The 27,190-nt window shown below is 40.7% G+C and overlaps 1 protein-coding gene across 11 annotated transcripts in view; it reads right to left on the minus strand.

The window, feature by feature from the left end:
• PPFIBP1 (PPFIA binding protein 1) overlaps positions 1 to 10,909 on the minus strand; it is a 177,914-nt gene extending 167,005 nt beyond the window's left edge. For 6 of the 11 annotated variants that reach the window (XM_045873703.3, XM_064591470.1, XM_045873705.3 and 3 more), the window contains exon 1: positions 10,714 to 10,908. The gene's annotated coding sequence lies outside the window, so the exon portion shown is untranslated. Of the gene's footprint in view, positions 1 to 10,713 lie in introns of all 11 variants that reach the window. The other 5 variants (XM_045873711.3, XM_045873710.3, XM_045873708.3 and 2 more) reach the window with 4 other exon arrangements.
• Between the last annotated feature and the right edge of the window lie 16,281 nt (positions 10,910 to 27,190).

Below are 27,190 nucleotides of genomic sequence, written 5' to 3' on the forward strand. Positions count from 1 at the left end.
GATACTAGGTAATAGGATCCAACAGTACATTAAAGGGATTATTCACCACAACCAAGTGGGATTTACTCCTGGGCTGCAAGGGTGGTTCAACATCCACAAATCAATTAGTGTGATACATCACATTAATAAAAGAAAGGACAAGAACCATATGATCCTCTCCATAGATGCAGAAAGAGCATTTGACAAAATACAACATCCTTTCTGGATAAAAACTCTGCAGTGTAGGGATAGAGGGTACATATCTCAATATCATAAAAGCCATATACAAAAAACCCACAGTGAATATCATCCTCAATGAGAAAAAAACTGAGAGCTTTTCTCCTAAGGTCAGGAACACGGCAGGGATGTCCACTACCACCACTGCTATTCAACATAGTACTAGAAGTCCTAGCCTCAGCAATCAAACAAAAAGAAATAAAAGGCATCCAAATTGGCAAGAAAGAAGTCAAACTCTCACTCTTTGCAGATGACATGATACCCTATGTAGAAAACCTAAAAGACTCCACCCCAAAATTGCTAGAACTGATATAGGAATTCAGCAAAGTCACAGGATATAAAAAAAATCAATGCACAGAAGTCAGTTGCATTTCTATACAGCAACGAAACAAAAGAAAGAGAAATCAAGGAGTCAATCCCATTTACAATTGCACCAAAAACCATAAGATACCTAGAAATAAACCTAACCAAAGAGGTAAAAGGGTCTGTCCTCTGAAAACTATAGAACATTTATGAAAGAAATTGAGGAACACACAAAGAAATGGAAAAACATTCCATGCTCATGGACTGGAAGAACAAATATTGTTAAAATGTCTACGCTACCTAGAGCAATCTATACATTCAATGCAATCCCTATCAAAATACCATCAACTTTTTTCACAGAGCTGGGACAAATAATCCTAAAATTTGTATGGAACCATTAAAGACCCCAAATAGCCAGGGGAATGTTGAAAAAGAAAAGCAAAGCTGGTGGCATCACAATTCCAGACTTCCAGCTCTATTACAAAGCTGTCATCATCAAGACAGCATGATACTGGCACAAAAACAGACACATAAATCAATGGAACAGAACAGAGAGCCCAGAAATGGACCCTCAACTCTATGGTCAACTAATCTCTGACAAAGCAGGAAAGAATGTCCAGTGGAAAAAAGACAGTCTCTTCAACAAATGGTGTTGGGAAAACTGGACAGCCACATGCAGAAGAATGAAACTGGCCCATTTCCTTACACCACACACAAAAACAGACTCCAAATGGACGAAAGACCTAAATGTGAGACAGGAGTCCATCAAAATCCTAGAGGAGAACACAGGCAGCAACCTCTGTGACCTCGGCCACAGCTACTTCTTGCTAGACATGTCTCCAAAGGCAAAAACGAACTACTGGGACTTCATCAAGATAAAAAATGTTTGCATAGCAAAGGAACAGTAGACAAAGCCAAGACAACTGACAGAATGGGAGAAGATATTTGCAAATGTCTTAGCAGATAAAGGACTAGTATCCAAAATCTATAAAGAACTTATCAAACTCAACACCCAAAGAACAAAAAAATCCAGGTAAGAAATAGGCAGAAGACATGAACAGACATTTCTCTAAAGAACACATACCAATGGCCAACAGGCACATGAAAAAATGCTCAACATCACTAGCCATCAGGGAAATACAAATCAAAATCACAATGAGATACCACCTCACACCAGTCAGAATGGCTAAAATTAACAAATCAGGAAATGACAGATGTTGGCGAGGATAAAGAGTAAGGAAAAAAGGGAAACCTCTTACACTGTTGGTGGGAATGCAAGCTGGTGCAGACCCTCTGGAAAACAGTATGGAGGTTCCTCAAAAAGTTGAAAACAGAGCCACCCTATGACCCAGCAATTCCATTACTGGGTATTTACCCCAAACATACAAATGCAGTGATCCAAAGGGGCAACTAGACCCCAGTGTTTACAGCAGCAATGTCCACAATAGCCAAACTATGGAAAGAGCCCAGATGTCCATCCACAGATGAATGGATAAAGATGTGATATATATATATATATATATATGTGTGTGTGTGTGTATACACACACACACACAATGGAATACTACTCAGCCATCAAAAAGAATGAAACCTTGTCATTTACAACAATGTGGATAGAACTAGAGGGTATTACACTAAGCGAAATAAGTCAATCAGAGAAAGACAATTACCATATGATCTCACTCATATCTGGAATTTAAGAAACAAAACAGAGGAGCATAGGGAGAGAGAGGAAAAAATAAAACAAGACAAAATCAGGGAGACAAACCATGAGACTCTTAATCATAGGAAACAAACTGAGGGTTGCTGGAGGGGATGTGGTAGAGGGATGGGCTAACTGGGTGATGGACATTAAGGAGGTCACATGATGTAATGAGCACTGGGTATTATATAAGACTGATGAATCACTGACCTCTAGCTCTGAAACTAATACATTATATGTTAATTAATTGAATTTAAATTTTAAAAAATAATTGAATTTAAATTTAAAAAAATACTGAGTCCAACATGCACCGTCTAGGGAAATTCATCTAGCCTCTCTGTGCCTCAGATTCCTCCTCTGTAGTATAGGAATAATAACAATATCTTTTCTTAGGGCTGATGTAGAGATTAAATCTAAGTTAAAATATGTAAGGTGCTTAGAATAGTGCTTGGAACGTGCCAAGTGCTGTGTAAGCATAGCTATTACTTTATTCTAAAAACCTAATAAGACAGATACTATTATTTTACCCATTTATATAATGAAATGAAGACAAAGGTAAGTTATTGTGGGTCATGATAGAATCTTAGACTCCGGGTGTTCAATTCTTAATCCTTCCTATTTCCCATTAAAATTCAACTTTCACTTGTGTGCCATTTTTCTTAAGATTTTATTTATTTATTTTATTTGACTTGTGCATGTGTGCACAACTCGAGTTGGGGGGGAGGGTCAGAAGGAGAGGGATAGAATCCCAAGCAGACTCTGCACGGAGCACAAAGCCCAACATGGGGCTTGATTTCAGGGTCCTGAGATCATGACCTGAGCCAAAATCAAGAGTCGGACGCTTAACTGACTGAGCCATCCATGTACCCTGATGCCTTTCTTGATTAAAGATGTCTTGCCCCTCTCCCCACCCCTCACCACTTATATTCCGATAACATCCAACATACTATTTCCGAAGTCACCTTTATAACATAATTCTCATAATTCTCCCCACCTTTAAAAAAAAAAAAATCTCATGTTAAAGCATAATCTTGTCACTCTCTTAAAAATCATCTAAGGGCTGGCTCCATTACATCTTACTTCTCTTAATAATGATTTCTGTATCTTATCTTCCTCTAAAATGAATCTCACTACATTCTACATTTCATACAAAAGCCCAGCATGCTCATCTCCCCCCGCTGCCTCCTCAAAATCTCCTACTCCTTCCAGACCCATTCAAATCCCACCTCCTCTAGGGATCCCACCAAACCCAACCCTTTGTTCGAGTGACTCATCTAGCTCACCCGATCTTCCCACACCTACCTCCCAAAGACCCAACAAATCGATTTTTTGAACTTTAATACCTTTTATATTTCAGGACTAATGCATGAATGTTGTAAAATAAACATCAATACGCTTTTTAAAAAAATTAAAGCCCCTTTCATCTTCCCTGCCATGTTAATCTACCTCCCATAAATCACCCCATTTAATCATTTTTCATGCATTACCAAGTATAAACTATACATAACTGCTTGGCAGTTTTTCTTAATATATAACAGACATATGTATAAATCAACATGGCTTTTTTTGCAACCATTTTAACAGCTAAACAGAAGTCTAAATCTGTTTTTTATTATGGTTTTGTGTAAGGAGTGCCATCTCCTTTCTGCCCCCATCCCCCATATGTGAATATTCTCAAGGGTAAAGGCCATGTTTTGTTCTTACATCTTCAAGAGGACCTCATACCAAGGCCAAGAATTCCTTAAACACATACATTATCATACTGAGTCCTCATAACCACCCGAGTATTCCCATTTCACAGAAGACAAAAGCACATAGCCAATAAGGACAAGGGATTCTATTCTACATTTCTCGGACTCTAGAGTCCACACTCTTCATCCCCAGGCTATAGCTAATAAATTTTTCATAAGGACATCCTTTGCTTTTTCAACCAAAGTTTAAAGACAGAAGAGCTCCAAGTATTCTGGTGTTTGTGGGTGAGGCTGAGGATAAGAGAGGGGCACTGGCCGAATGGCGAGGACACGCTGGCGAGTGGTTGCAGCTGTAAAGCTAATCTACCATTCAGTCCTTCAATCTGTGTTTACTGAGAACCTGCCAGAAGTTGAACTACTTGCCTCTTCCTCTACAGGCTCCCCACTACACTCTCCCTTGGGAGTAGCTGCCACCATTTGTTGAAAATCTCTGTGCCTAATGTGCCGTTATTATTTCTATTAATAATTTCTAATTATTTTGAAATTATTTCTAAAAATTCTATGACACAAATATCATCACCACCATTTTAAAGATGGGAAAACCGAGATGCAGAGAAGTTAAATTATGTGCCAATACTAGACTATAATACATAACGAGGTCAGGATTCAAGCCGAGGGTCTGTGTGGCTCCAGACCGGCCCCTGTTTTGTTGTACAGAATACTGCCTTTCAATTCTTACAGAAAACATGAACTATGACTTTTTAAAATTTAGACTCAGTTAGGATTACATCTGGCTCCAAGTAACAGACCCAACTTCTGTGGTCTAACCAAAGAGAGATTTTTCTTTCTCTCCCAGAAAGTCAAGAAATGGGCAGACAAGGTCTGGTATAGGAGTTCCAAAATGCCATCAGCTTCTCAGCTTGCTTAACCCTTAAGCTTTTTTTTTTTTAAAAAAAAAAAAGGGGGTCGCCTGGGTGGCTCAGTCGTTAAGCATCTGCCTTCGGCTCAGGTCATGATCCTAGTGTCCTGGGATCGAGCCCCGCGTTGGGCTCCCTGCTCCGCGGGAAGCCTGCTTCTCCCTCTCCCACTCCCCCTGCTTGTGTTCCCTCTCTCACTGTCTCTGACAAATAAATAAATAAAATCTTTAAAAAAAAAAAAAAAAAAAAAAACCTTAAGCTTCTTGTCTTTGGTCACAAGATGGCTTCTCCAGTTAGAAAACAGCTTTCAGGGGCGCCTGGGTGGCTCAGTCGATTAAGCGTCTGCCTTCGGCTCAGGTCATGATCCCAGGGTCCTGGGATAGAGCCCCATGTGGGGCTCCTTGCTCAGTGGGGAGTCTGCTTCTCCCTCTCCCTCCTCCTCTTTCCCGCTGCTCATGCTCTTTCTCTCTCTCTCTCAAATAAAGGAATAAAATCTTAAAAAAAATAGAAAGAAAACAGCCTTCATGTTCCAAGGAGAAAAAAGTACAAAGGGCAAAAGGTGAGCTCAGAGAGGCCATCCCCTTATAAGAGCTTTTGAAAGTGGGGAGGGAGCCCCAATCCACCTACTTCCATCTCACTGGCCAAGACTATAGCACTTAGACACCCTGCAAGGAATTCTGGAAAAATTAAGTTTTTTGTTTTTGTTTTAAACTGGCCATGGTGTAAATGAAACAAAATGGGGTTAGCTGTAGGGAAGATGTGGGTGGGATGGATTCTGGTTGGCATCTAGCTGGGTCTGCCCCAGACGGTGATGTAGAGCACAAGTCACCCTAGAGAATCAAGGTACTCTGGGGAGGAAAAAAAAGCAATGAAAGAACCTTAACTCCCTATTTAGAAGCTTTCTGGTTGTGCAAAGTCACAAACTGATGGGGGTGGGGGCTGGAAGAATGTGAACGCATCCATAGCAGCTGATCCAGAGGAAAAACACTGAGAGCCAGGTGACTTCACACAAATTACTCTGGCCAACTCACAGGTTCAACGGGAGTGTTCCCTCGGAGTCCTCCACTGTTTCCCTTCCTCCCATTCACTTCACTTCCCAGTTAATATAGAGGAGACCCTATAGGCTCATTGAACTCTTCTATCATTCATCAGTAGTGGAGAATGTCCAAATTCTGATTCAAACAAAATAAAACTCTCTACTATGTGCTGTTATAAGCAGCAGCATCTTTAGACACAGATAATGGTCGCAGAAACATGACTTATGCAACCACGGTAGCCACACCAACAAGTTAGAATATTAAGAAAGTAGGCCATCGAGTTCTAGCCTTGTTTTCACTTTCTCCCAAATAAACTCCATAAACCGTCCTCACAAAAACCTCATAAAACTCTGTGGTGGCAAGATGACGACATTTGTGCAAGGACTGTAGAGAGAAAGGTGACAAAGAGCCAGCAAAAAAGGACTAGATCCGGTGAGCTAGATCCTACATACAGAGATACAAGATAACGTAGGCATATTTAGTGATATGGTAGAGTATTACGTGCATAGCATGAATGAATACACTTCCCAACGGGCCTCGTACTTCTTCCCAAGAACTCCCTTGCTTGCCTAAAGAATTTGGCCACTCATTTATGAATGGGCTTGCCAATGAAAACAGCATCTTTACTCTCTCCTACCAGGTAAAATTAAGTTTGCCCTTGTTAAAACACACACACACGCACACACACACACACACGGAATCAGCCCACCTGCTCTCTTGAACTTGCGTCTGTTTTTATGTCAAATGCTTGATTTCCCTAAATTAAAAGGGATGTGAAAATACCTTCCTCTGAAGTTCAGGGGGTGTCCATAAAATCTACAGCTAGCCCCAGGCGTTACAGTACTTGATCTTCTTCCTCCAGGATTCATAGTCAAGCCATGAGCATTTGCCAGAATGACTGATATCGAGTACAATTCAAGTTGGTACAATTCCTTCAGTCATGGATATTGTCAGGTACACCCCTGGACAGAAACCACCAAATGATCTTTCTATTCTGAACTCATTTACACTTGCCAACGAAAACAAGGATTTGCATGGGGGCCAGTCAAAATGTGTGTCACAGCAAGTTCTAGGGAGACACAAAACCCAAGTCCAGTCACAAACTGTGACACCACACCCACCAGGACCACACTCCGGGTCCAAAGCCACATTTCAGAAATAGAAGCTCTTTAACGGGTATCCACCACTACACATTTCACTCAGACCCTCCCCTCCCCCACAAAAGTGCTTAACAAGGGTGCAAACCTGAAACTCCTGGGAGAGCCCATTTTTTTATCTAAAATCCAGTTGTTTGGCATTTTAGACCCTTCAAAATGGAAAAAAATATTGAAGCAAAAGTCACCACTTGGCCTTTTGAAACATTGTCCACTTACGCCAAACTGGGATCAATAATGACTAGATTTAAAATAAACAGCGTAAAAGAAATAGAAGAGTCTTTGTATTTTTTGTAGGGTGGGTTGGTTCAATTTAGTTTTTTTTAAGCCATTACCTCCAATTAATAAAGCATCAGTCTTTGTGGCTGTAATATATGTGACAAAAGCTGTCGGCTTTTTGACTCGGAAAAAGGTTCTGACATGCACGGTGAGGAGTTTGAGGAAAAAATGGAATACACCACAGATGAAGCAACTGCACAAGCCCAGAGCAGTTTTTGAACAGTTTGATGACTGATTTAACTGTGAAATTATCAACCTTTAGTTGAAGGGAACAGAAGACAGATACTTTGTTCCATTTATCCCCCAAACAACACCCAGTGTCACTGATCTTAACAGCTTTGCATCTCATACTTATACCCATCTGTTCAACCATGGGTAAAAAATAATAATTTTCAGCTCCCTGAAATATTTCACAATTGGCTGCTCAACTGTGACTTTTTCTTTTTCTTAATTTCAGAACTAATACGGCTTTCTAGGGAAATCTCTGGGAATAAAAAGGCCATCATTATGCAATATCTCTTGGCTAGGTCTCCACTTTGAAGCAGTATTTCTTTAATAAAGAATCAAGACACACACCCAAATGTGAATGAATAGTCATTATTTCACTCATTGTTTTGAAAAGATAATTCAAATCAGGTCAAAAACATGTAATAGTATCTTTGAAAAGACAGAATCAGACGAATGAGGTCTTCTTTCAGTTAAGAGTTTGAACAATATGCTATTTGGGATTTGGGAACCTTTTCTGAGAGAGCGAGCACAGGTCGGGGGGAGAGGGAGAGAGAGAATACCAAGCAGATTCCCCACTGAGTGGGCAGCCCAATGCAGGGCTCGATCCCAGGACCCTGAGACTATGATGTAAACCGAAACCAAGAGTCAGACCCTCAACCAACTAAGCCACCCAGGCGCCCCTGGGAACCTTTTTAAATGGAAGATGAAAAACTCAAAAAGTTAATTTTAATGTAACAAATTACCAACGTAATTGAAATTAACTATAAAAATACAAATAGTTCCTGAATATGAAAGGCACGTTTTTAACAAGGAGTCAGCTAGTCAGTAACAGGGAAAAAGTGACCTTGTTCGGACTTATCTCATGCTGGTACAGTGAGTGACAAAAAGACTACATAAGCAGTTAAGCTCTCCCTCACTGAACTTGTTTCCAAAAAATGTCTATGATGTCCTTGAAATTAGGCACTATTGATCTGGAACTACACTGTGCTCTGCATTTCAAGTCAACATCTATTTGCCCACAAAGGCCAGTTTATCCTATTTTTTTTAAAGTAGCTATCGGAAGTAGGATAGTTGTTGGTTAAAGAGAATTTAACTAAAACCTGATCCTACACTTCTCAATAACTCAAATATCTTTCAAATTTTGTCCTTTAAAAGTACTTTGTTTTATTATGCCCTATCTGCCTTATAAACACAGAGAAAGGGAAATAAAGGGAAATAAATTGGTTAAAGCTAAGTACATAAAATAAGTGTTATTACTCAAACTGTGAATGAAATTTAAAACACTGGCATATTCAAGTCCCTAAGCCAGGACTAGTTTCCCGGAAAGAAAGCATAAATTGGAATTTGGCACATCAGGACAACATCATAAAAATGCTCTTTACTTGACTGGTTATTACAAACTGCAGTTTGAACACTCTATCAACCAAGGCTCCAGTGAGCTCACTTTAGCCCACAGGAATTTCACATTACCTTCTCTTTCCCACTGAAAACGTACACTGGAAAATACAGTATGTTTTATATACTTCCCACAGAACATAAATAGAAAAGACCCATTCACCACTATTTCAGAGCCAGTAAGCAATTATTTCTTAGCCCCAAAACACAAACCAAAATTAAAATGTTCTGACCTTTTCAGTAAAACACACCTTCCCTTTGCAAAAAGCCTGCTCCTTATCCACTCTGTACTAATTTTTTCAAGAAGTAAAAATAATACAGACCCAGGTGTTTTATAAACAACAAAACACTTCTTTCTAGCTCTGAAATCTGATTGTCATCAGCTAGAAAGATGGAGAACCCCGTCTATGAAGTCCTGTGTTCCCTTTTTCCCTCCATGGGTTTATAAGATGTAATGTGGCTTTTCTTTCTTTCCTCACCTCCTGTAAATGCCCTTTCACTCAAGGCACCTGGGATGCAGATTTTGCCTCACGATGAAGTTCACACCTGACCTGGCAACAGAAGGATCTTCACTGCTGAGGAACAGTAGTGAATGAAAAGAGAAACTTGACTCCCAAGTCTCAGCTCATGTGTTTGTTTTGTTTTTTTCCTTCTCCAAAAGAAAGAGCCTCAAACACTGATAAGTGAGGGTTCTGAATCAGTTTATAGAGTTAATTCTTTTCCCAAGAAAGTCAATCACCACCAATTAGTGACCTGGCACACAAGATCTCCAAACAGGAAAAAGGGTTTCAAACAGGAAATAAACAAAAACCAGAATTCTACACCTCCACTTCTCAAAATATCTTTTCCTCCCAACAGCCAGTTGCTTTTCCTAACTTCGGAACTTGGACACTAAATCAAGCTCTTCTTCTATTGCTCTTTGCACTTCTTGTTGAAAGGAAGGATTGTTTTGGTCCCACATGTTGAAAAAGCCATGTTCCTATAATTAAGAGTTCGTATGCCATGCCTTCCACCCCATTTCCCTGTGAAAACTCTCTTCTCCAAAAATAATCCTGGAAAACCCAACTACCAGCCCTCATCCTTTCCTCAAGCAGCCACAGGGAACAGATCTGAGGATTCTCAGCAGCTTTCCTAACCTCTCCAGATCACAAAGTTGGCAATGAAAGGGATTCTGTTAAAATGTCAGAGTGAAAAGGAGATGGAGTTTTAGAAGTGTGCCCCCAAGAGACGCGTTTTCCCACAGCTCATAATTAATATACCCCAACTGAATTTCTCACATCCTGACCGGACCATATAAAAGGACTTTTTTACGTTAATATATAAGAATATTAAGAATAACAATGATATTCTTTCATTTAAATCAACATGTAACAGGCCACAGGGAAACTAAAAATACAAACCTTTCGTTCTCTCTCAAAGGGCATAAATTTTGAGTCGAAACTTGCGACATCTTTAAATACCGCCCCCCAACACACACACACGCACACTCACACAGTTCTCTAATTGGGGTTCTCAAGTATTACTGGGAGACCAGGGTGTGGGGGTCTAAGGACACAGACAATACCTTACATGTCCATCCTGGAGGTACTTTTCGCATATAAGCTAGTTGGCAGCCCCAGGAGTTAAGCCCTACACCCCCCCCCCCAAAAAAGTTCCCGTTCCCCCTGGGAAACAGGAGTGAGTTGGAAAGGAAATCGAGCCGGGAAAAGGAGGAGCAGCTGCAACACCCAGCTGCAACCACACAACGGTGCCACTTCCCTCTGGTCTCTGAGAGCAGCCAAACGCCCTTACCTGGGGGGTGGAGAGCCGCCCGCACTACTTCCAAAAGTTCTGGTTCACCTTCCGTCCGAGTTCAAAGCCCCGGCACGGCTGCCCCGCCGCAGGCTCTCAGCCCGAGCCCTTTCCCGTCCGGCTCCCGTCTTCCCCACCCTCTCGGCCCTACACCATGTCAGGAATCCGGGCAGGCACCGAGCTGGGAGCTGACATCACTCCCAGTTCCAGGTACCTCCCCCTCCCACCTCCCACTCGCCTTCTCTCCTCCCTCCCTGCGGGAATTAGCCAAAGAGAGTTCGCAAGGGGGTGGGGTCGGCCGCGCCCGGGCGCCCGCTGATTGGGCCCGGGGGCCGTCACTCAGAGGAGTCAACTAATTTTATACATTCCTCGCCGAGCGAGACCAGGGCTGGGAGTGGGTGGCGGTGGCGGTGGAAAAGGAAAAAAATGCTGCCTTTCCTGTTATCTCTAAGAAAAGGAGGTGATGGTATGGGGAAGAACCTTGCGGGTCGTGTTTTGAACTTCTCTTGGTGCATTTACTACATCCCAGATCGGAAACGAAACTAACCCACCCCGGCCCCCTTTTTAAGGAAAAACAATTGCCTCTGTGTCACGGGCAAGTACGAGTCCGGCGGCGCGTGGAGCAGAAAATGGCTAGCTTTAAGTCATGCAAATAAAGGAAACCGCCAGCTCGCTCTTCTACCCTTTTATCTTGGGGCTGCTGGGTGTTCCTTTAGATGGGGAATTTAGAACTTCAAAAGCTCCGGAAAGGTTGGGAAGAGAATCCTAGAAACCGCGACCCAGCTCTGAATTGTTAACTGGTGGCGTTATCAGCCATGTGCTGTTTTTGCTTTGAGCGGTGAAAATCACACCCCACGAGCTTCCGGGCAAATAAAATTGAATCTCCGAAGTAAGAAAAATTACTATTCACCTTTTTAAGTACCTTAAAGCTGTTGCTTTCCTTGCACTCCTGAAAGCGGGGGGGGGGGGGGCAGGGGGAGAATCTCACAATTGAGTTCAACAAGCCACATGAGAATAATTACTGTTGAATGGAGCCAATTGCAGTGGCTGAGCTATCAATTAAGAATTAACTAACATTTACCCCTGACGGATATCATGCTGTATAATCCCCTTGGCTAACAACAGAATGATTCTCAGGAGACGGTTCTTTCAGTTTGCCTAATACCTGATATAAGACAGAACTGAATGGTGAACCGTGACTCTATTTATGTGAGCTATAGATAGCATATTATCCATTATCTTATGGAAGTACAATAAATTAAGTATTGGTTTTCTGTTGGTTTGTATTGTTTGTTTTTTGATTGATGACAACATCTCCTACATTTCACCAGTCTGCCAAAAATTATAGACAGATGCACAGAGTCAAACACTGTGTCTCACTTGATCCTCACAACCATCCCGTAAAGTGTTATTAGCCCCACTTTAACATAAGGAATCAAAGGCTCAGCCAGATAATGTAAGTAAATTACTCCAGAACATCCAGAACTGGAGTTGAAACCAAGATCCATTTGACCCCCGCCCCCCCCCCAACCATTTTTTCTCTTTACAGTGGCGATTGCTCACAATGGACACTCATTCAAACACTATAATGCTGAAAAAAATCCATAGACCCAGGCCTCTGCTCTCACAGATCTACTTTCTATTATCACCATTATGCTGTGTGTCAGACCTATGCTATGCCAACATCCTAACTTATTTCTCATTTCATTTTTCCCCAGCTCTAAGTCTTTCTATGCATCACCACCAAGTGAGTTTTCTAAAACACTGTTTGCTTTTGGCCATCGACATCTTCCCCTCTAAATTAGGTCCCCTTTCCCTACAATTCTTAGCTAGCCGTTTAAAACCCTCCCTAACCTGGTCTCTATTTATCTTTCCCACCTTAATCTACTTCACTCCCGGGAAACCCTCTGCTATAGTCAAACTGGTCTATCACAGATCCCTGCTTGATTCTCACCTTCTGGCCTACCTGGAATCCCCGCTCTTCAGTGTGTTAAGTCTTGCCCTTCTCTCAAACCCTAACTAAGACCTAGACCTCCCTGTGTGCTATAGTGGACAGAAAAAGAGCTTGGGGTCCATTGCCCAGTTCTAGCACTTAATTGCTGTATAACTGGCAAGTAGCTAAAACTTTCCACATCAGAAACCTCGATTACCTCCTTTATAAAATGGGGCTGATAATACACCAAAGGTAATTGTAAGGGTTATTGAGATTGTCCAGAGGTACAAACGTATGGTTAGATATGTCCAGTTTTATATATTTCCTTATCTTCCCACAGGATTAAGCAAGCTCCATGCTTAATCCTCTTTGTATTCCTTATACCCAGTTCACTAAAAATATAGGACTACAGAAAAATGGATCATATCACCCCTGACCTGAATGCACCCAGAACCCAAATAATCTCACCATAACACACACACACACACACACACACACTCTCTCTCTCTCTCTCTCTCTCACTCATACATTGGCCAGAATCCTTCCCTTTTCCCACTCTTCCATCATTCATGCAACAACCCTTAACTTATTTTCTGCACAAACCCCTTGACCTGCCTCTTAGCCACTCATCCTTCCCCTCCCTCAGTCAGGGACACACTTGTCAGTAGTGCCTGTTGCCTGCTTTGCTCCCCAAATGCCTTGGAACAGTGGCCGGATGGCTACCAGTCGGTCATTCATCCAGCCCCAGTCATAGGAAGGCTGCACCCAGGCTCACATTCTACAACCGGCAGCAGATGGGGGAGGGACTGTCCCACCCCCATAGGGATGGCAGGATAGAATAACAGGAAGTTGCCTCCCATCCCCTCTGCAGCTGGAGTGATAACAGCTGGCCTCAGAGTCTAGAAAACAAAAGAGTCAAGAGGAAAGCTGAAAACAGGCCGGGGCTGGAACAGTAGTGTTCAAACCAGGGGTTCCAGAGTGGGTGAGAAGGAACCAGTGGGCAAGATTTCAGCCTGCTTCCTACCCTCCGCCCTGCTCCCCCTTAATGAGAGTTAGAGCTTCTCTCTGTTCTACATTTAGGCTCAGCCTAAGGCTTCATTTTTGTAAAAAACGTGTGTGTGTATATATATATTATATATGTGTATATAATATATATATATATGCTTTGAGAAGCCCCAAAGGATTGGAACAATGTAGCAGAAGCGAAATAGGATGCCTGGTGAGCAGACACCCAGAGTTTACCCACTATCCTGGATTCTAGCCGGCTTAATGGAAAAGTCCATTTACAACTCTTATGGTTTCAACACTAATTAGCTCTGTAGGTCTTGATATCTATTTTCTGCCTAGTTATTCCTACGGTTAGCCTTACCTTTAGTACCTATGAGTTGTGCCAGATACTAACACTATGGGGTGTGGGTGGGGAGAACAACATTTTGAAAGCAGGAGAAAACCGGCAGAGAGTAACGAAAATAGAACTTGAAATAGCCCCCAAAGGTCATCTGATGCAACCCCCTATTGGATGCAAGGAGCCCTTCTATAGCATTCCTGACAAGTAGCCTCCTTGTAAGCCCTGCTTGGATTCACAAGGAGCATACAAACTCAGAGAGTAGCCCACCACTCAAGATCTTTCTCCTAGCAAGCAGATCCTGCTTTTCTGATTTTCTCCTCCAAAGACCTCAGCCTTGTGTCTCATTTAATCCTCATAAGCACTCATTAAGGTGAATGTTATTATCCCCCTTTTAACATAAGGAATCAAAGACTCAGCAAGGTTATATAAGTAAATTGCTCCAGAATACCCAGAACTGGAATTGAAACCAAGGTCTCTGACTTCAAGCCATTTTTTCTTTATACATCTAAAGCCTTGCTTGTCCACAATCTACCCTTTTTCAGTTCTGTCCTCCCAAGTAACAGGGGGCAGGCTGACTTTTTGTTCCCGCATCCCCAAGCCTGTGCAGACATGAGGACACATCCCGCACTTGGTTTATTTAGATGCAGATACCAAGAGAGGTTCACCTGACTCATCAAGGTCACATCACATGCCTGTCTGGTCTTTATAGGCTTCCCTCAGCCGCTCTCTAAAGCACAGTCCTGATCATTCTTGACTCCTTTCAAAACACTACGTGCCTTTCCCAGGGAACAAAGCCCAAACTCTCTTTGGGCATCAAAAGGCCCTTACATCCCTTACATCCTGGTCTCCAACTTACCTTTCTACATTTAGTGATCCACTTTTCTTCGTATTCCCATGCTGTGCAAACTGAGTGACTTTGCACCCATATTCCCTAATAATGTTTCTTCTTCAATTAAAGATGATTTTTGCCCATTTCTAGTAAAATCTTCCTCAAAGGGTTGTTGTGAGGATTTGAGGAGACACCATGTGCAAGGTGATAGAGCACATTGCCTGACACGTAAGACATCAGTAAACATATTTTCCTTTTTCTTATGCCACAAAACAATTGTACTATTATTTTTAGAGAGGGCTTATGTCCCTCACTGACTAAGTTCCTGAGGACAGGATGCCAATTTGTGTTATCTTTATGTTCTTTAGGGAATCTAAAGCCCTGCTCCATCCTATAGACATTCAATAGAAATTCACTGAATGAATGAATGAATGCTGTCTTTTGCTTAAAACTTCTAACCTGCCAGGAGCTACCTCTTTAGAAGCTCAGGAAGAACTGGACCAGGGTTGTCTTAAAGGATCTGGGTGCCTCAGACTGTTCTTATCCCAATCACACTGCTAAACACAGAGTGAGTTGGACACATGGTATAAATCATGAACCCAAATTCAAATGAAACAAGCCTAGCTTTAGAATTCTTTCTAAAGGAAATTGCAGCTTATTCCATCTGATTCTAAGCATGGCATCGGTGATAACCCAGGCACCATTTTAATATCCTTTGGCTGGATAATAAGCCACGACTCAGCTATCACCACTGACATCATCTATGAACCCAACATTCCTCTCTATTCCCTTCCTGCCCATGGAGACAGGTTAGAAATAGGACCAGTATCTCTCTTCAAGCAGGGTCTTATTTCAATCACTCTTCCCTTGCAACCAGATTGCCCTCATTATTCTCTGGTTACCTGCCAGGCAAATCCAAAAACCCAGCTACATTCAATTACCCATTTCATTATTCTATTTATAAATGGAAAACAACTTTAATTAAAAATAGAGACTATTGCTTCTCCTGGTCTTTGACTAATGTTCAATTAATGGCTAAACTAAACAAATTGAATTCCCTTAAACAGTTAAGCCAGTTTATAAACATAGTTAATTGAATTTCCTAAAAAGCATGTCTGGCTTCTATACTCTGAGAGAGGCTAACAAGATGGCTAGTCAGTCCTTTCAGTACACAGCAACGATTCCTCTCTTCCATTCCATGCAGATGTTCTTCCCAAGCAGGTCAAACCCAGGCTGTCCAGGGGTGACAAGTCACTGCCATTCCTTGCTACCAACATGCACTGTGCACAAGACTTTTTAGAGGTCCCGGGAATGTGCCCAATCAACAACAGAGCATTATTCATAACCAGTAACTCCCACCTTGATTTTCACCTGCCACAATTATTTTTAAATAATATATCGTGGCTCACTACTAATCAAAATTTACCCAGCTTGACAGTTGTAGTGTACCCCATTCTCTGGACCAGTGCCACATGATTCCCAGGCCTCAGACTAATCCATTAATTTCTACCCCACTCACCTTTTCACCTGGACAATCATTAATTTCCTGTTGCTTTATTCAGTCTCTCCTAATCCTTAACTAGAATTTTTCTACTTAACTAGAATTTACATTTTAAATGGCATGTTAGATTTCAGTCCAGAAACTTCTAGGGGTATTAAGAGGAATGAGTTTTAGTTAGAACAGAGGTAAAAGGAGGATGGGACAACTGGTTTCAATAAATGCTTTCATTAAAGGAACTTTTGTGACAAGTTGAAACAAGTTGCAGATTAACAAATCTTTAAGCTAGACCATCTTATCTCCCAAATCCTATAAAAATGAGGCTCTCTCCTGCTTTCCCTAGCTCCTCCAGATTCTATCTCCAGAAAGGCCTCTTCACTGAAGGATGCTGACTGTGTAGCATGGGAATTGCCAGTAATTAGTACTGTGGTTTGTTAAACTAGCCAGGGTATTAAGGGAGCAAAGAGGAAGTATCTCAACCATCTCAACCAATATGTCTGTCTTTAAGTGCTTTGAACCTTGTTTCTCTTATTTCTCCTGATATAATTTCCCTTTGAGCTGATATTGCTTGAATTCTGAGTTAATCATAGTGTAATAGCCATAGAATTACCTTCTCTACTGCAAGATGCTGTTTCTGAAAAAGATCATCACCCATTCCTGAATAAAAGGAAGTGTAAGAAATAACACCTCTTCTTTGGTAAAATTAAATAAAGCGCTGAGTTCTAAGACGTAGAATCACTTGACATTTTTGACACTTGACATAAGATGTAGGATCACTTCATCATCTATAAATGGGATGACAATAATGCTAAAGAAAGCACTAGACTGGAGCCACAAAACCCTGGATGCTGCCACCCCCACAGCTTCCTTCTGACAGAGTCCAAAATGGTTCTTCACACACAGAATTCTCAGTTAACAGCCCGAGACCCTTGAACGGTACTGACTGGACCATGGATTCCCACCTGAATCAAAGACAGTCAAGTATAAACTTGCCAATAGCCTGGAGCAAACAAGCATGGGAACTCATCAGCAGAGCTGCCTACTAACCAGTCACTGAGTAGCTCCATCAGATTCTCTCTCAAGACACTGAATGTGAGACATATTAAAAAAAAAAAAAAAAAAACCCAGAGAATAGAATAAAGCAGAAAGAAGCAGAGAAGGACATAGAATGAAGGCAAGAAGCAGAAGCATGAGTAAGTAGAAGCATGAAGTCTAGAAAGTGAACCATGAGACCGTAGACCCCAAAAGAGTAATGGAAAGTAGCTGCAGAAATAATAGAAAAAATGACAATAATAAAAATGATGATAATAGGAAACACCAATTTCTGTCTGGTACTATTTTAAATGCTATAAATATATTAACTCCAACCTTCTGAGGTCTGTTTCCATTTCACAGATGAGGAAACTATGCCACAAAAAGCTTAAGTAACTTGCCCAAAGTCACATGCTAGCATGATTCAACCCAGTTGAGCACTAAAGTCTATGCTAAGAGAAAAGCTGAGTTAACAAGAATAATAGACACAGCATTACTGTTGAATATTTAACCATGCTCTAGGTCTTAGGAGGCTTGATGGTTCAGTGGTTTCCTGCATTTCCTTCATTCCCCAGATAGTCTCGCACTAAATCTCCACCACCTGAGGTATTCTGAACACTTGAAATAGTCTAGCACTGTGACTTCAAATGAGACAATAAATGTGAGAGCATTCTACCTTCCCTGAAATAAATGGGACAAAGTGAAGTGTCTTTATTCTGAAATAGGTGAAAGTTCTGAAGATCTGGTCTGGTGATCAAGAGCGAATTTGTTTCTTAATCACATTGATCTGTGACATAGCTTTGCATCAGGCTCAGTCCGTCTTGGTGGTATATTTTTCCACACACTGTGGGAATTTTAGAATGTGTTAGTTTTTAACATGTAATTATCATTACATATTAATTAAATATAATTATATTAATTACATGACCCTGTTCTACCTCATTCCTTCCCTAAACAACTAGAGCGAAGAGGCTATGATTATAAAGGCAATGAACAAAGACCAAAAGAAAAGCAGCTTGAATGTTGTTTTATCTTTCCACCACTTCTCACAATAGCAACCAGATTACTTAGGGTATTGAAGGAGTTTAGATTTATTCGAATTATAATGAACCCCATTTTGCTTTTATTGAGTACATTTGTGAGAGTGACCACAGATATGAAGACAGTCATGCTTTCTTGCAGGGCTCATTTGCAAGGTTCTGAGGTTTGCTTTCAAAAGGGCAATCAGTGGATATTGTGAATCAGTGCTTCCATCAGAGTGTTAAGAAGGGGAAAAGTTGGAGCCTAGACTGAGTTGCAAGGAATTGAAATCTGCTGAAATACCAGTAGAAGATTTAGAAGTTTATGTGTTGCACTAAAAATTATTTCCGTATGATGTAATTGTTTGAAAAGTTGTTAGCGCTGGACATTTTATTGTAATTTGTTCAATGCACTGGCTTTTAAATGCTCTTAGAAGGTAATAAACATGTAAAAGAAAAGAATCATCCCCTTCCATTCAAAATCCCCTGACTTACCTCCTAATGAGGATTAATCTTATAAGGATCAGCTTTGTTTGTCCTGTCCTATTTTAGATATCAGGGTTGTGTTCAGTTGCTTTCTAAAGCTTTATTTATTTATAGAATAAAAGAGTCATATGTGTGGAAATAATAACACTTTTGTCAGAAAGTCAGGCAGCAACTTGGATGCTCCTGGGTCCAAATGCCACTTTCAGTGGAGCATGCTTCCTACAGAGCAGGAGAGAGGAGAAAGAAATCATATGCCCTGCAGCAAGGACCCTAAGACTATAAATAAGCAAGTTATCAAACAGTCTGCATTGTTCACCCCAGCAGAGTCTCTCAGCTCTGAAATGTCCCTGCCCACTCCCCATATACACTCTCCCTTCCCACTGACTGTCTCACTGACCATAAATAGAGAAAAAACCCCAAACTATTCTTTCTTGTGATCCTGTGACTCAACCTCTGTAAGATATTTAACGTTAAACTTTAAACACCTTTGTTGGTAACCTTTTCGTGTTTTCTGAGAACTTAGTCCTAGAACCTGATTTAATCTTCTCAGCAAACCTAAAGGTAGGTGCAGTTATTATCACAACCTTCCAGATAAGGAAACTGAAGTCTAGAAGCAGAACTGGCTTCATGAGTGGGAGATGTGTGGAGTCACACAGGGCCCTTGCTTAGAGGGGTCCCATTCTTAGTTTAACCTACTACTGTCGCCATCTCGAAATTTGTAATTCCTTAAGAGGCCCCACATTTTTATTTTGCACTGGGTCCCACAAATTACATAGTTTATCCTTTCTAGAAGGAGTAAATTTCCCTAGGTCCCTTTATTAGTTTTCTAGGGTTGCCATAATGAAGTACCACAGATTGGGTGCCTTAGGCAACAGAAATTTATTTTCTCACAATTCTGGAAGTCCTATCAAAGTGTCACAGGATTGATTTCTTCCGAAGCCTCTCTCCTTGGCTTGTAGATGGCTGCCCTCTCTGTCTTCGCCTGGTCTTCAGGATTAAGGCCTATCCTAATGACCTCATTTTGACTTAATTACCTCTATAAAGACCCTATCTCCAAATAGAGTCACATTATGAGGTAGTAGGCATTAGGTCTTTGACATTCGAATGGGGTGGGGTGGGGGGGCTGTAAGGAGAGGACGCACCGAGACTCAAGTCCACCCATAACAGTCCCATAACAACCAGTGAGGGGAAGAGACTCTAAGATTTGTTCCATTTATTACTCTCTATGTGTCTTCACAAATATCCATGTAAGTTGTAAGAGTGTCTCTTCTTATCACTAGTAGAAGCTGAGGCCCAGAAAGGTCGGTACTTGCTATCGTGAAACAAAATGGCAATACAGGAAATGTATTAGCACGATGACAGCACTGGGTTGAAACCTCAGCTCTCCTGGCATGGAATCGACTGCTGGCCCAGTACTGCCCTTCGCAACCTACACACACAGACACCACTGCCAGGAGAGATGGGCCCTCTCTACAATGATAGGTTCCGGACTGTTTGCCTTTGGTAGATTTCAAAATAGCACAGATGACTGTTTCTAGCCAGGAAAAAAAAAAAAATCATTACCCTTCTCCTCACAAGTTACACAAAGGCACCTCTGTGGAATACATCCAACATACCACTGTGTCACTGTTTTATCTCATTCTTTCTCTGGCTCCAAGCTGTGAGCATGAGCAGGGAGGAGTGAGGTTGTGGAGATTAACTGGGGAGTAAGGTAACTCATTTAAATGATAAAACAGGAAACCCATTTCCAGTTTGGACATGGATAGTGTTTGAATGTGAGCAGATCTGGAGTCCGGACTAAAGACTCAGGCAGTATTATAATATGGTGGGGCACCAGATTTCTTCTTTTAAAGGAAAGAGTTCTTGGTGACTGCTGGGCAGGGAAAGCATATGTTGTGCTTTGGCTCACAGGTACAGTGGGGTGGGAAGGGTGGCAGATCAGGGACAGATCTCTGGTCTTAGCCCTGGCCCGGAAGCTATTGTTGGGCAGGTATTTTACCTCTCCGGACTTCAACCTTCTTTTCTGCAACATGAGACTTTCAAGTCCCATTCCTGTCTCTCAAATTCAGTATCGTTGATGGGGTGTAGCAAGTTCTCTTTGCAAAAACAAGAGAGCATGGCATATAGTTTTTCATTTATATTCAGTTCCCAATTATGAATGTGACCTTTTATGATTTATTAGTTTTTAAAAAGACATTTTCCTGGAAGATTAGAAAAATCATACAATACTGTGACCAGATGATCAAAATTAACATGACTAATGAGGGGAAGATGGATTTTGTATGCCTCCACATACAATGCCCTGAGAAGGACACAACGCCACATAGGTGATATTCTGTACCAAGATGCCTAATCTGAATCTCATCATGGGGAAACATCAAAAAACCCAAATTGAGGGCCTTTTGCAAAATGATTGACCTGCTCTTAAAAATGTCAGTGGCATGAAAGAGAAAGAAAGGTTGAGGAAGCCATCCAGATGAAAGCAGGTTAAAAAGATAAATAACCCACACATATATGTTAATTAATTTATGACAAAAGAGCCAAGAATAGATATTGGGGAAAGGACAGTCTCTTCAATAAATGGTGTTGGGAAAACTGAACAGCCACATGCAAAAGAATTAAACTGGACCGCTATCTGACATCACACACAAAAATAAACTCAACATGGATTAAAGACTTGAATGTAAAACCTGAAACCATCAAACTCCTAGAAAAAAGGCGGTACCCTCCTTGACACTGGTCTTGGCGATGATTTTGGGGATTTGACACCAAAAAATGGCAACAAAAGCAAAAATAAGAAAGTGGGACTACATCAAACTAAAAAGCATCTGCATGGCAAACGGAACCATCAACAGAATGAAAAAACAACCTACTGAATGGAAGATAATATTTGGAAATCATTTATCTGGTAAGGGGTTAATATCCAAAATATATATTTAAAAAACCTCATACAACTCAATGGCAAAAAAGCAATCTGATTTAAAAAAATGGCAAAGGATATGAATAGATATTTTTCCAAAGACATAGACTGCCAACAGTTACCTGAAAAGATGCTCAACATCACTAAATATCAGAAAAATGCAAATCAAAACCACAATGAGATATCACCTCACACTTGTGAGAATGGCTGTTATCAAAAAGACAAGAGATGACAAGTGCTGGTGAAGATGTGGAGAGAAGGAACCCTTGTGCACCATTGGTGGGAAGGTGAATTGGGGCAGCCACTGTGGAAAACAGTATAGAGGGTCTCAAAAAAGCAAATATAGAACTACCATATGATCCAGCAATTCCACTTCTGGGTATTTATCCAAAGAAAATAAAAAGTTAATTCATAAAGATATCTGCACCCCCATGTCCATTGCAGCATTATTTACAATAACCAAGATATGGAAACAAGTGTTTCCATGTCTACAGATAAATGGATTAAAAAAATGTGGTATATATAGAATGGAATATTATTCAGCCTTAAAAAAAAAAAGAATGAAATCTTGCCATTTGTGATATCCTAGATGGAACTGGAGGGCATTGTGCTAAGTGAAGTAAGTCAGACAGAGAAAGACAAATACCTTATAATCTCACTTATATGTGGAATCTTTGAAAACAAACAAACAAACAAACAAACAAACAAACAGAAAAACCCTACCAAGCTCATAGAAACAGATCGGTGGTTGCCATAGGCTGGGGGTGGGGGTGGGCAAAATGGATAAATGGAGTCAAAAGGAAGAAACTTCCAGGGGTGCCTGGGTGGCTCAGTTGGTTAAGCATCCAACTCTTGATTTCAGCTCTGGGTCATGATCTCAGGGTCGTGGGATTGAGCCCTGCGTGGGGCTTCCCGCTCAGTGGGGAGTCGGCTTGAGATTTTCTCTCTCCCTCTCTCCCTGTCCCTGCCCTGCCACACTGTCTCTCTCTCTCCAAAATAAATAAATAAATCTTTTTTAAAAAGGTACAAAATTCCACTTAGAAAATAAATAAGTCATGGAAATGGATATGTGACTATAGTTAATAATATGTATTGCATATTGGAAAGTTAAGAGACTGGATCTTAAAAGTTCTCATCATAAGAAAAAAATTCTGTAACTATGTAAGGTGACAGATGTTAACTAGGCTTATTGTGATGATCATTTCACAATATATACAAATATTGAATTATTATGTTGTACAACTGAAACTAATAATTTTGTATGTCAATTATACTTCAATTTTTTAAAAAGATAAATAATACATGATCCTGGACTAGATCCTGTATAGAAAAATTTCTATAAAGGACAATATTGGGACAATTAACAAAATTAAAACATGGGTAGTTGATCAAAGAAATGTATCAATGTTAAATTTCTTAAATTTTATAACAATACAATTGGCCTATGAAAGAATATTCTTGTTCTTGGGATAAACACATTCAAATATGAAATAAAGGGAATGATATATACAGACTTGCAAATGGTTCCCCAAAAAAAGAGAAATTAATAAAACAAATGTGGCAAGGGGCGCCTGGGTAGCTCAGTCAGTTAAGTGTCTGCCTTCAGCTCAGCTCATGATCCCAGGGTCCTGGGATCAAGTCCCACCTCAGGCTCCCTGCTCATCGGGGAGCCTGCTTCTCTCTCTGCCCCTCCCCCCTGCTCATTCTCTCTCTCTCTTTCTCTCTTTCTCCCCCTCTCTCTAAAAAATAAATAAATAAAAATACTTAAAAAAAACCCAAATGTGGCAAAATATTAAATATTGATGAATTTGGCAAAGGATATGTGGGAGTACCTCATTCTATTCTTGCAAATATTCTGTAAGTTTGAAATTATTTTAAAATAAAAACTTTAAAAAAAAAAAAGTAGTACGTGTACATTGCACAAAATTTTCTGAAGAAAAATCACCTGCAATCCCACCACCCAGAGATTACTGTTGACCTTTTATGTATACCTTATTTATTTCACAGGAAAGAATTATTTCATGACAGCTGGACAGGGAAAGTGTTCATTGTGCTTAAGCTCACAAGGACGGAGGAGTAGGAAGGGTGGCAGATCAGGGCCGGTAATTGGTTTGGGGGGGCCTGTAATCTACTGTGGCCAATGGTTCTCAAGAAGTCTGCTGGAAACTTCTGGGAAAGATTTTTTCCTGTTCTTTTCTTTTGTTGCATGTTGAAATGCACAAAGATGTTTGATGCAGTGGTAGCCATCTTGGGACCATGAAGGGAAAGCCAAGGGAATGGAAAATAAGATGATTCAGAGCACCGGTATCATTGAGCTGCTTAATTAACCAACCCTGGAAACGGCCTAGGGGCAGACATTTTGTCATGTGATGTAATAAATGTCCTTATTCTTTAAGCCAATATTGCTTAGTATCCCAACAGTTAAATCCCAAAAGTATCCCAACAGTTAAATCTCTATTTTTAAACAAGATAATGTGGCCATTTGCTCTGCTCACTTATCAATCACATGTAGCAAAAGCTCTTCCAAAAGAAAAAGTCATGGGACCAAATCTGGGTTTTGAGCATGTGGTGAGGTCACTAGCCAGAAGCTAAAGGGAACACAAGTTTCTAGATTGGGACAGGTGGTATGGGCTTCACGCCCAGAAATTGAGAATGGGAGGGCCAAACTTACTCTCTGGTGCACCTCTGAGTCTCGAATAATTAATGGGATTTAGACTTGCTTTGGCTTCCAGAGGGGGATTCAATGTGGGGAGTAGACGAAGTGGAGGAAGCAGAAAAAACTGTAGCTCAGTATCTGTGTCTCACATATAGCCTGGGTGAAAAGCAGGCCATTGGCCATTCCAAGCCTATGACCTTTGAGTCTGTGTGACTTCTGGATGTAGTGATCAGTGGCAGAGATGATGCCAGAGAATGGCAATGTGGCAGGTGGTGTCTGAAAGCTACAGCACTGTTGGAGGCTGCACTTGACAGTCAAGGTTAGCTCCCTGATTCATTAATAAACATTTATCGAACACTTGCTCTGGTCTAAGTAATGTTCTAGATGCTGAAAATACAGGGCTTAACATGGCATTGTTCCTGCTCTCACAGAATTTACAATCCATTTTTGGAAGGCTGTGTGGCACATGAAAAGGCTATAGATACTGCACTCAGATCTAGATTCAAATCCTGACTCTACCATTTACAGTGGGACCATGGACAGGTGATTTATCCTCCCTGTGCCTCAGTTACCTCATGTAGAAGAATGAGGATAATGGGGTGCCTGGGTGGCTCAGTCGGTTGGGCATCCTACTGTTGATTTTGGCTCAGGTCATGGTCTCAGGGTTGTAGGATCGAGCCCTGCACTGGGGTCCACACTCAGTGGGGAGCCTGCTTCTTTCTCTCCCTCTCCTTCTGCCCCATCCCCTGCTTGCATGTGCTCTCTCTCTAAAATAAACAAATGAATCTTTAAAAAAAAAACAACAAAAAAGAATGGGGATAACAACAATACCTGGCTTATCAATTAACTCTGAGGGTTAAATAATAAAATGTATATGAAGTGTTTAACATAGGGCATAAAACATAGTAATTGATAAGCAACATTATTTTAATTTTTTTATTATTGTATGTGTGGTTATTGTTATATTATCAGTTAATAACAATCATTGTTACTGTTACTATTTACATTTGTGTTCTTGTGCTGAAGGATAGAATTTTGCTCATAAAGCTGAGTGTAGCCTTATCTGCAAAGCCACCAAAGAGGTTAGGTTGATGTGTTCATAGTCTTGCCGTCAAAAAGCACTCACTACCCTTTTTTCCCCAACACCTTTCACATAAGCACAAGAAAGCTTGAGTGTGAGAGGCTGTGAGGGTCTCAGAAGCCCTAGGACTATTCTTTCCTCAAATCAGCCATGTTCTTACCTGGAGAGATTACTTCCATCTGAGAGGTAACAATGCACTTTTCCAAATGCAAAGAAAATACCATTCACACTGGGAAGGAATTTGTGTCATTAAAAATTCCAAAAGCCAGGGGCTTTTCAGTCACTTGATCTGCTATGAAAGATCTTTCTATTTCTCCCTAATGCTTTACTGACCATATTTTTGAGGAAGAAAATAAGAAAATGAGAACAAATTCTTACATCCACACATAACATTCACTGTGCAGTGTGGACAGAATATCACATGTGGTATTATTTTGAAAAGGCCTGGATCTCATCGTTACAAGTACAGGAGGACATTTGGCCATGTATGAGACTGCTTATTAGTCAAGAGCTCTTCATTTGGGAAACTCAAATGTCACAATAGACACTACTCCTTGCTCTTATTCAGGAAAGGAAAATAACCACACAAACAACACAGGCATTTGGTAAAGGACTAAAGGAACTCCCTTAATTCAAACATGCAGAGGTTCTTCCTCTACCTAGGCCATATCGCACTCAAATGCATTTAATTATGTACTTGATGACACACTTATTAAAACTTTTATTTGCTACCATTTAATTCCAAGATGGCTGTTACCCATAAAGTAAAATTAGTCTGGATCTACTCATGAAAGAAAATAAAGCTCACTCATTTTATTTACATATATATTTTTTTAAAAATCAAACTGGACTTTGAAAACTAATTATCTGATCCACCTCTGTCTCCACCTTCTCAGTTCCCCTCTTTGGATCTAAAACTAAGAGTCTGGAACAATAAGAAGGCTTATACAATAGACTGTAGATTAGGTTGTTAGTGGTTCATTGATGGCATTGAGCATCCAGGCTATTTTTATCTCTTGTGGTATCCCTCAGCCTCGCCCTAAGGGTTGTACGGCCAAACTAGATTGTACATTCCTCTCATGGTTGCAAGACAACCTAAGGAATTTCAAGCATCAAATGTGTGCACAGTGAAATCCGAAAATAAAATAAGACATTTTTCCTTCTATCTCTTTTTAAGGTAAAGGAAACTTGCTCAGACACTTGCCCTCCCCTAGTAGATATACCCTCAGGTCTCACTGGTCAGAATTGAATCACATGTTTACTTCTAAACCAATCATTAACAAAGGGATCAGAGGCTTGCTTAGGCCAATTAGGATCTGATCCCCAGTCGCACAGGGCAAGGGTACCTCTCACAACAGTAAGAAGGGGAAGTGAGTCGTGGTGGTTGGATAGGCATTGCTACATTATTCTGAACTTTGCCTTATTTGTTAGGCTATATCACTTGGAGGTTATACCAGTAAAATCAGCCAATTTTAAATTGAGGAGAAAGAGAGAAAAAGCCATCATCCCAAGCAAACAAAACTGATGTGTCACTTGGTCAGTAACTATTCTATGACATAGAATATTAATGAGTCTTCTCAAATACATGTAGAAAAAGAGATTCAAAAACTGAAATAAAAAAAAAATAATAAATAATTAAATACTAAGATGATTTCAGACTTCATGAAGTTATGAC

Source organism: Mirounga angustirostris, unplaced genomic scaffold, assembly GCF_029215605.1.
Source record: "Mirounga angustirostris isolate CCGP_5_RB_7025 unplaced genomic scaffold, mMirAng1.0.hap1 SCAF_5, whole genome shotgun sequence".
NCBI lineage: Eukaryota > Metazoa > Chordata > Mammalia > Carnivora > Phocidae > Mirounga > Mirounga angustirostris.